We start from the raw sequence: 10,510 nt of genomic DNA, 5'->3' as shown, positions 1-10,510 counted from the left end.
CCATGACTAGCCTTAACCTTTAGCAAAAAGTAATAAGCTTAAGATGATGTCTGCTGCTGGCGTTTTCGCATCATTTGATTCATTGTTTTATCATTTCTCCCTCTTTCCAGATTCCCTTTATGCGATTATTAATTACTCTGCGTTGCGACTTACGGTATCTACCCTCTTTTCAAAGCTATAGAGAAACTTGCGTTTTCTCTATGAGTACCGGAGTGCTAATCACGAGATATCGAGGATCGGTGGCGCCTAGGGCACGTGGCATGCACATCTCTTTTGTTTTTGCAGACTACCAGGCGACTAGGCACTAGGTTACTGGATTCTCTTCTGCACTTCCCCTTCTGTCGGTGTCTTCCCCACCATCACTATCCAGCGATGCTCTCCGGCTCTCTCTTCCTTCGATTCTCCCGTAGACGCGGGCGACCTATAGTGCCCCAGACTATAGTGCCCCAGATGCGTCATGCAGTTTTGTCCATTCGACGTAGCTTTTAATCCATGCCTTTGATCGACTTTTTCCTGCTTATTCGCTTTTTTCGCTTAACAATATCTATGATGCGGTCATAGAACCAATGATGCGGAATGAAATTTTTCTGACATTTGGCAAAGAAAGCCGAGACATTCATTTGCTGCTGCATTTGTACCCGTTCAAAATTTATCGCTTACGATACTTTGTTCTTGATTTAATCACAAATTTTCCAATGACATCTTTCAATGTTTCAGCATTCAATATTATAGCTGTAGATTTCAATATAAAAAAAACTTTGAATTTAAAATTTTATAAAATTTTTAAAAATAACATTTAAATAAAATTTGAATAAAATAAAATTTTGTCAAATAATTATATTTTAAAAGGTTATTTGGCTAATAAACTTTTATTTGTAATCGTTCACAATTACAAGTTAGATTACAAGATCTGCATTTTTCTCGAAAATATTGGATTAAGATTATTAAGAAAGTTGTTAAAATTAAGGGCATTATTTAAAATTTATCGCGTCATAAATTATAAACACTTTTGTATTTCGATAAATATTCGAATAGTGGAGTAATAAATAAGCAGCTTATATATGGATGTAGAATTGTTTGCGTCAATTGATTTTACAGCATTATTTACTAGTAGATATTATATTTTATTTTCACATATAACAGATATAAAATTAATCGTAATTGCCACGCAGAGCGCAATGTTGCATGATTGTTGCAACCAAAGTCGAGGTCACCTGCAGTATTTCTTGCATAGAAACTATGATTGCGGGATAATAAAGTTTTTCTCAATCGCGATGAGAAACGATCACTTCGCTTAGATATACTTGCAGTTTATTAATAGATCTCTTTATATGTATTCACACACACACACACACACACACACACACACACATTTGTACAGTTGCGTATTTATTTAAATTAATTTTGTGAATATCTAAGAAGTAAGTTGCAAAAGCTTATCAATACATACATTGATGTACATGTGCACTATGACCTGTATTCAGAACGCACTTATAAAGTTTTAACGTAATTTTTTTATCATTCCATCCTTATTTTACGTTTAAGGAATGATAAAGATACGAATGATAAAATTTAAAATTACTTTCAGCTGTATTTTTTTCATCTCTAGATAGACTACGGTATTTGTTGTATTTAACGTATTCGTTGTATTTAAATGAATTGTTTATACTTTAAATAATTATTTTTCACGTTTATGGTCCTCTCTATCTTACGCGTCTGCTCTCTTTTATGGGCTATAATATATGATCTACTTTTAGCAGATCAGGTATGTTCGGTTTTTTGTAATATCGTTATGGGACCTACAACGAGGGAAAACCTTGGTGACGATCTTGTGATTTCGAGCAATAGAAAGAACCGTAAATGTATTTAAGAAAGACATAAATATTCTTAATAAAAGGCAAAATTCGCAAATGCTATTAATTATAATTCACGACCTTGTATTTATACGTGACTCTCTTTTTAGTCTATTTCAAAGGAAATTTCGCGTGGACCAACCACTATATTTATGAGATCAATGGACTTTTTGTCTGACTGATTGATTTGTTACCATAGCTATTAATTATATAAATTGTCTCTAAAAGAAAAATAAATGTAAGTTTGAAACATATATTACAATAAAATGTAGCTAGTGGAACACATCAATCTAGTAAAATTTGTGAGTCAGACTATTCTTAAAATAGAGAGAATTTAAGTACATAAATTTTTTAATGTTTTATAGATAAAATTTAGTTCGCCATTTTTACATTAATTTCATTAGAGTTCAAGTATATTTTTGTAATCATTTTTTGTAATCACTTTTTGTAAAAATCAAATACAAAAAGAGTTTGCCTAAGCCATTGAGAATTTGTTCACGGTAGGAGGTTAATCCGTTAATCTGTTGAAATGGTTGAGAAATGGTAAAAGACCAACCATTAAAAAGCACAAATATTTCCGTAACAAACTTGTGGTCAAACTCGTTCACAATACAACGATGGAGAGGTTCTGACCCTTTCTTTATGCTTTTGACGTCCTTTGTGTTTTTATTAAAAGAGTTTCTTTTTTTGAGTGTCATTGTAATGCTTATATTTTCGCTCGTTATCACGATTGTAAATTTCATCAATTATAATGCTCAAGACATTTTGACTGTTTTTGTTGAAATTTAAGAGGGCAGCAACTAAACGATATATTTTTATTTATGGAAAACTTATAATTAATATAATCATGATATTAAAAATAAATGTTATAATATCGCTAAAAACCAAAGAGTTTCGTGCATTATTTATGTCAAAGGCAATACAATCTTTCAGTCATTTTTGTTTTCTAGTTTTTGTAATTTATAGATATCCAGATAACACAAAGTCTAAAATCGCATCATAAGATGTTTTTGAGACGTCTGAAAGATGTCTTTTAAGGCTACTTTTAGAAATGTGTCTTGAAGACGTCTTATGATTTAAACTTTGCATTGTTTGGGTAGCCTGTGTTAATATAAAGTTTTTAAAATGTTTTATCTATTACATTTAAAAATTTTTGTCCGCGCCACTTAAAGTATTACTATGATCGTAATATATAACTCGGGAACTTAATAATTAAAGTTAAAATTGAAACCAATGGAAATTATTCTTTGCATAATTGTTTTGAACGCTAGCTTTAATGTAAACTTTACATTCTGTTCTTAAATACAATCATGAATAGATATACGAGTAAAACATGATTTCTCAGACATATTGAGATATGAGTACAGTTGAATATAATAAGTTAGTTCTTCGTACGTATTAATTGTTCTTTGCACTTTTTGTTGCGCTTTATTAACAGCTTATCTAACATTAACATCATGCATGCTATTAGCAATTAATTCTTAACATCAATTCTCAATATAATTGGTACTGAGGACTTGTTGAGAAAAAATATTTCATTAAACATTCAGTATTCTCATCTATCTTCTCAAGTCATCATCATATGATCAGAATTTTATTGACAATAGAAACTAAAGATAAAAAGATATTTAAAGATATTTATAAGCAAAGAAGTCTTTTGAAATGGTTTCTAAATTTACAAACAAAAAATAAAATTAAAAATATTTAATATTAGAGAATTGATTATTAAACTAATTACGAATGGCAACAAAAATGTACATTAAACTTTATAAATTAATGTAAAAGTTAAATAAAGCAATATCTGAGCAATGTGCGAGATGATAAATAGATATGTAAAAAATTTTGCATGTATGTATATTAAAATTATTAATGTACGTACTACATGTTATAAATATATTTCTAGGCCAAATTTCTTTATCCAGAAAAAGCGGTTCTTTCGTCATCGAAGACTGTGAGAACGATCGAGTCCTTGGAAACGATCCCCGTCTCCGAAACGCGGAAGCTGCGCGTAGATTACACGGACCACAGTTAGACGAGGGTTGTGAAGAGGCGGGAGAAATGAAGGAATAAAAAACGAAATGCCGTAACCACACCACCGCCGCTTAAGGGGCAGCTTGCCGACGAGCTGACCTAACGGGACTACCGTAACCGCCCTTCGTATCGTAGTAGGGGATTAAAAAACGGCATGAAAAAAGAAAAGAGATTATTCGGAGGTACCCTCAACCCTTCCGCATACCAGTGTTAATCGCGAGCCATTTGGAAAGCACCTTTCTCTAATCCGGTTTCCCTGCAACCCCTTCCCCTGCTTTCTCCGCAGGTCCACACATCGCTTCTACCCCGGATTCAGAGGGTAGAGAGAGAGAGTAGAGGGGAGGAAGGGATCACCAATTTTTTTCACCTTATTCCATGGCCGCCTCCTTACGCCGCGGCCGCTTCTTCCAGATCGCGACCAGGCCACTCGAGAAAGACTACTCTTCCTCCACCAGGTGCCTGAAATTTCGCCAGCTGTGTGCTTCTCGTCACTTCCTGCTCCAAGAAGCAATCGTCTTAAAAATACTTAAACATTGCGAAATTTTAATCCTTTGACCACGACGCTTCGCGTTGTTTAATCGATTTACTTTCAACGCAATTATAATTTATATATGTTTCGAATAATTAAAAATTACCTCAAAAATAAAAAAAAATTCAAAACTGCATTTAGATGTGTATCTATTATTCAAGTAATTTTATTACAAGATATTCATCGTGATTATTAATTCCATAATATTTTAAATCGTTAAAAAAGACATTGCGAATAATTTTTTCCTATAAATGACAAATTCACGATTCGAATAATGCAATAGGGCTGATTACATCTCGCACGACACTGAATACGTAATTAGCAGCGCGGAAAAAAATAATGACAGTATAATATTTTAATCGCGGCGAATACATTAATCCGAGTGTCTCAATCGACGCTCATGGCCACGAAGTTGCAAGATAGCTACCGACGCTAATGTGGAGGATGTTGATCAATATTAAAACATCATCCTATGCGCCTCGTCCAAATACGGCACGTAACTTATGTTAATTTGAAATAATTACGTGTGCGTCTTTCTAAAACCGGATTTCACGGCTTTGTCATTACTTTTGTCAATTTGACACATCGGCATTCTTCATCAATTTATATAAACGACGATTTTTTTTCCACGAATAAAAATGTCATAACGACTATTCTTATTCCCAAGTATGCAATTTCACAGAAATGTACAAAGATACGTACATTTAGTTGTCTCGTTGGAAACATTTATTCTCCAAGTTCTTCCGTCATAGCATCAGCTGTGAAAGCGGATATTGCGGTTTAAATGATGATACAGCAACATATATTTGTTAATATAGATTTATCAATATATCAATTACGAGTTGTCGTTATTTAACAAATTTTTATTATGTGTTGTAAGTATTTTCATATTCAAATCGTGTAATTGATATTTATATTTTGTCATTTTCTGTCATTTGAGAATGAAACACAGCTGCAAAAGATTTAATTCCTCCTCTCCCCTAGCAGCTGATGAGTATCTTTCGTATCACTTTCGGTTTTAAGGAAGCCTCCTACGGCGTCCGTGCAGGAATGTATAAAATCCATGACGGCACCTCGTAGGAATCTCCTTTCGAATCCTCGAGGAGCGAGGACGACGAAGAAGGCTCAAAGGTTGCTGCTCGCTTGTGCGCGTATCTGCCGCCTCAATGATAAGGTTGCTTTCGTTGTACCACTAAATTGGCTGAAAAGACGAATCTAATTTGTACGAATATTTGGCCGGCACCGTGTCTCTTCCCTTTTCGATATCCACCCTCTGATATCCAACCTTCCACACATCGTTTCTACGATGTTTATTATTTTTATCTCTCTTTGTCTGTTTTTCCACTGTTTAAACCGCAGATAGTATGCCGATGGACCGCGGCGCGCCGCGAACGGGCTCACTGACCCCTGAAAATATGCGGATAAGCGGAGGAATCCTTTGGTATCCTAAGCACCTCAACGTTTCATGACGCACCGATGCTCGAACGCAATGCGTTAATCGCCAATATACGAGCGTATCGCGAATATAAGCGATGTCATATGGTAATCGCGCCATTTGATATTCCTTATTAATCTGTCCATCTCAGTTATGGAACCAGCGGTAGCGCACGATGAGATAATCGGCTATTGGCCGATACCACGCATTCCCAAACTTTATTCCGTCGAATAAAGCGAGATCGATGCCGCATGCCGACTTTGGATCCTGTCGAATTAAATGAAGACGTCCGCACAGGGGAGAAACTTTTCTCAAATAACAGTCGCGATTCGTTCGCCCGATTAATTTGCTCGGCCAAGAGAAGACAGGCACGATGCATTTACGATGAAGATTCACTCACGATTCGCAATTTATCATCGGCGAACGAACGATCCCCACGCGAAGACGTCTTCGTCGAAGACGAGTTGAACTCGATGAACCGAGCCGATGGTTCTCGTATGTTATTGCTGGTCCATCGAGAAAGGGTACGAATGCACGCAGTTCAGAAAGCGTTGGTTACACTTGGCGAACACAAAGTCCATTGATCGAACTGCTAACGAAAATACACGATCGTTCTTAATCGTGCGTGTCGCCACGTCTAGACGTTCCCGATTAGAGTGAGGAAGGCATCGATGTTTCATTCATTAGTGGCGCCGAATGCGTTTACTTTCTCTACTTTCTTGCTGATTTCAATTACTTGAATACTTACAATTGAAACTCTAACTTGAGGCCAAATTTATTAACTTTCTATAGTTTTTCTTTATTACAAATATTTCTTAAAAATAATTAACTTTTAAACACACCGATCCCGTAAAATACGTAAACACATTTTCGGGTCTGGGAGACTTTCTCAACTTTGAGAAGCTGTAACTTTGATTCCAATCGATATTTTTCAACATTTTTTTTTATCAAATAAAAGTTTAGAATCTCAAAAATATGACAGCATAATCAGCATTGCCAAAAAATGATTTATTGTTATAAAGAAAAATCATTAGACAGAAATGAAAAATTGTTTAAAAATTCACTTTTTTTAAAAAAAATTATATCTTCGCAACAAAAACCTTTTAAAATCTTTAAAATACGGCATTTTAAAGCTAAAGAGTAAAAAAAAATTATGTTATCATTCCTATTAAAAAATATACTTATGTAAGAAGGCAAATATCAGGTATTTTTGATTAATTCAAAATGTCTAAAATTGAAAATTGATGTGTCTCATGATATATTTTGGATTCTGTGCAGAAGCCCCCTAACTTTAGACAAAGTATATGTGAGTAACACACGCGAAAGGACTTGTTCGAACGTGTTTTGTCCGTTTTTTTTAAATATAAGATTACTCACAAAAGATTTCACTCGCACACAATATTGGTCCCACAGAGTTAGTTTTAACAAAACTTTGCTGTCGTGCCGTTCGAATTTTAGTTGACCAAAAAAGTTAATCAGCCAAAGAGGAGATTTCAAACTTTTATTACCCCCTGGTCCAAACCTCCTATCTCATTCCGTCTTCACGCAGCAAGCGAAACTTTGTATGGGGCCTCTTAAACTCATTTATGTATTTAAGGATTGATTACAAATAACTATTTCTTTATATTTAATACAGAAAGTAAAGGAAAGATATAATTAAATTAAATAATGAAATTAAATATCAATTAAATCATTAATGAATTTTGTTTTTTTTTTATTAAAGCATATGAAATTAATATATGTGCATATATTGAATAACATTATTATTATTATTATTATTATTATTATTATTATTATGTGTGAATGATCGTGTCGCTAGCATTCGGGTGCGCCTGTTTGATTACGTAAATCGAAGGTTACGGCTGCCTGAAAAATGCCGATGACTCAATGGCTCGCCACCCGGCACAAACTCAAAAAAAAAAAAAAAGAATCCGACAAAAGGCATAGGAGAATCGGACGGGAAAAAAAGAAATGAATGGTACTCCATCGTCCTTTCGCGGCAAGGACGGCGCCAACAGCGTAGGTTTCTGTGAGATATTGAAGTGTACCTAGTTGGCTTGCTCGCCCGCTCTCGTCAGGATCGTTACTTACATCAAGAGTCGAGTAAATTTTGTGTTTCCGCAAACGTCAACCGCTTTCGATACCAATCGCGCGCGGACCTGACGATGGAGAGATCGCCCGAACAACAATGTACAGCTCATTTGAGATTCTCGCGCGTCCATCGTCCATCTCCATTCAGATAGCGATCGGCCGATCATGAAAGGAATCCGCTCGGGAATCTTTGAGAAAATCGACACGCGTTTTCATCCAGCTCCTTACTATTTGGTAAAACACAAGAAAAATCGGGGATTGCAAGCCCTTTACGACCAACCCTTCGTCCCAAAACCCATCGATGAACGGCAAAAGAATCGAGAGAGAATAGAGTCGTTAGCAAGTGCCAAAATAAATAACTTAAATCGTTCTCACCGGCTTTTACCTGTCTCCTGAAAGATGTGCACCTTTCTTTCACGGGTTCCTATTATCCGACACTCGACCTACCTCGTGCTTTCTTTCGAGAATTCGTTATCGACGGTATTAGATCTAGCCGGCAAAATATTGGCCATGGTGTCAGCGACCAAATTTGATACACTTATTACTTGTCGGTAGAATAGAAACGTTCGAAAGTGTTTTTTTTTGAAAAAAATTTGTAATGGCGAATAAAATGTCACATTGTAGCGGGATTAAATGTCGCCCTGCACTATGTAATTGCAGTACGCAATGGTATTATCTCGAGAAACGGTTATAATACAAGTTTTTCTGTACATATATCTCCAACATTACTTTATATATATATACGTATATGCTTTGAAATAAAACGTTCAAAACACTGACGTGTAATATATTGCATGAAAAGTCATCTTTAACAAAATTAATTTTGGACAAAAATTTCGAAAATATTACAACAAGAATAATGCAATAGTAAGCAAAATCGAATAATTTAATGATAATATTACATAAAAGTATATTATAAGTAATTTATTATCTATAATATAAAAACTTTAAAAATATATGTGTATTTATTTCGAACGAAAGATCTTTTTAAAATTCTGTATTAATAAAATAAAATTCAAGGTCCATATGATTCTTTGAAAGCAGATATAATGTATACGCATTATAAAGTAAAAATAGAAATTATACTTGGAAAAGGTTGCTACTAAGGGAAATAGAAAATACTTGTAGCAATTGATTACGATTCACATGTTATTTCGAAGGTCACGTTAGATGTAATTGTTCCGGTATGCCTGGCTTGGGACATATCCGCGAAAGAGTCATATTAAAAGGCTTTTAAGAAAAATTCGCGCTGGCATACGCATCAAATGTCACATCACGCGCGATTAAATGTCGCCGTTGTACAAAGTAATGGTATTATTCAAACTAGCCATATAATTATGGTAATTGTACGACAAGATTTGCACGCAACGGGTAAACATACTGGAATTTACATACCTTATTAAAATTCAATTGGTCACATGCGCTACGTGGATATTCTCTATACGAAAATGTTATTTAACGAATTGAACGATATATACGAAATTGCACAATTTATAGTAAAGCCGAGGTGCACAATCACTGTATAATGAGTTTGCCGAGTGTCGAGAGACGTCGAATATCAATTTCACATTACGTAATGGAAGAGAAGAGAAGAGAAGAGAAGAGAAGCGGGAGGCAAGAAAGAGACGAAGAGACAGATCGGTGTGCTAGTCCACACAAACTTTCATATTCCGCCCCGTAGTCTCGCTTCCGGTTGTGTAACAAGCGCCTACGCCATACGTTGCATCCACCGTGCCGCGTGTGCATCACTCTTTTCTCTTCCACGCATTAGGTATCTCTCTCTCTCTCTCTCTCCCTCGTTGCGCGTTATGTGTACCTCGACAAAAGATTGCCAGTTTTATATGAGCTTTTTTAATAGAACCGCATAAAAAGGCAGAGGGTAGAGAGAGGAGCCGTGCAGCTTGTCGATAGTTCAGTTGCCCCGGCCGACTGTCTATATATATCCACCAGAAACAGGGAATGCGAATGCAGGAAGTAACGTATCCTGTGCGACCGATAGCTCAAGGGCCTTCGTGCCTTCGCGCTCTCCTCAATTTAACCACCTGCGTGACGTATGCCCCCTTCCCCGCCTTCCTGATACATTTTCATATGCTATACGTCAAGGAAATTGGGAGACTTTAATTACACTACTTTTTCCGCTTTCTCTGCGCGAGTAGGTAACGATTGCAATTAGGCATCGCGCTGATCGCGCACCCAAGTGAATGCCATCGTTAAGTATCGTTGCGATTCTCGCCGGAGAGCTCTTCTTCGCGTTCGTGAGAAGAATGATCGCATGTAAATTGTAAATCATCCGCGACACTGCAGCGCATACTCCGCTTCTCTCAACGATGCGCGATGCAGCGATGTAGAAAAAACTCAACGGTTAAAAAAATTGGTTCTTATCAACGGATAATTGTATCTTGTGAAGTTATTTAATAGAATTTTACATTATTCACAGATCAGCATAATTCAGATCGCAAATGAGTCGGATACTAAACAAAGAAAGAAGGAGCGCGGTTTTGGTCGACCGTGAGAATGTGGTCGCGCAAGAGAATCTTGAAACCGCTCTCTTCGAGGAATTTCGGAACGTAT

Source organism: Solenopsis invicta, chromosome 11, assembly GCF_016802725.1.
Source record: "Solenopsis invicta isolate M01_SB chromosome 11, UNIL_Sinv_3.0, whole genome shotgun sequence".
Classification (NCBI taxonomy): domain Eukaryota; kingdom Metazoa; phylum Arthropoda; class Insecta; order Hymenoptera; family Formicidae; genus Solenopsis; species Solenopsis invicta.
This window is presented reverse-complemented; position numbering follows the sequence as displayed.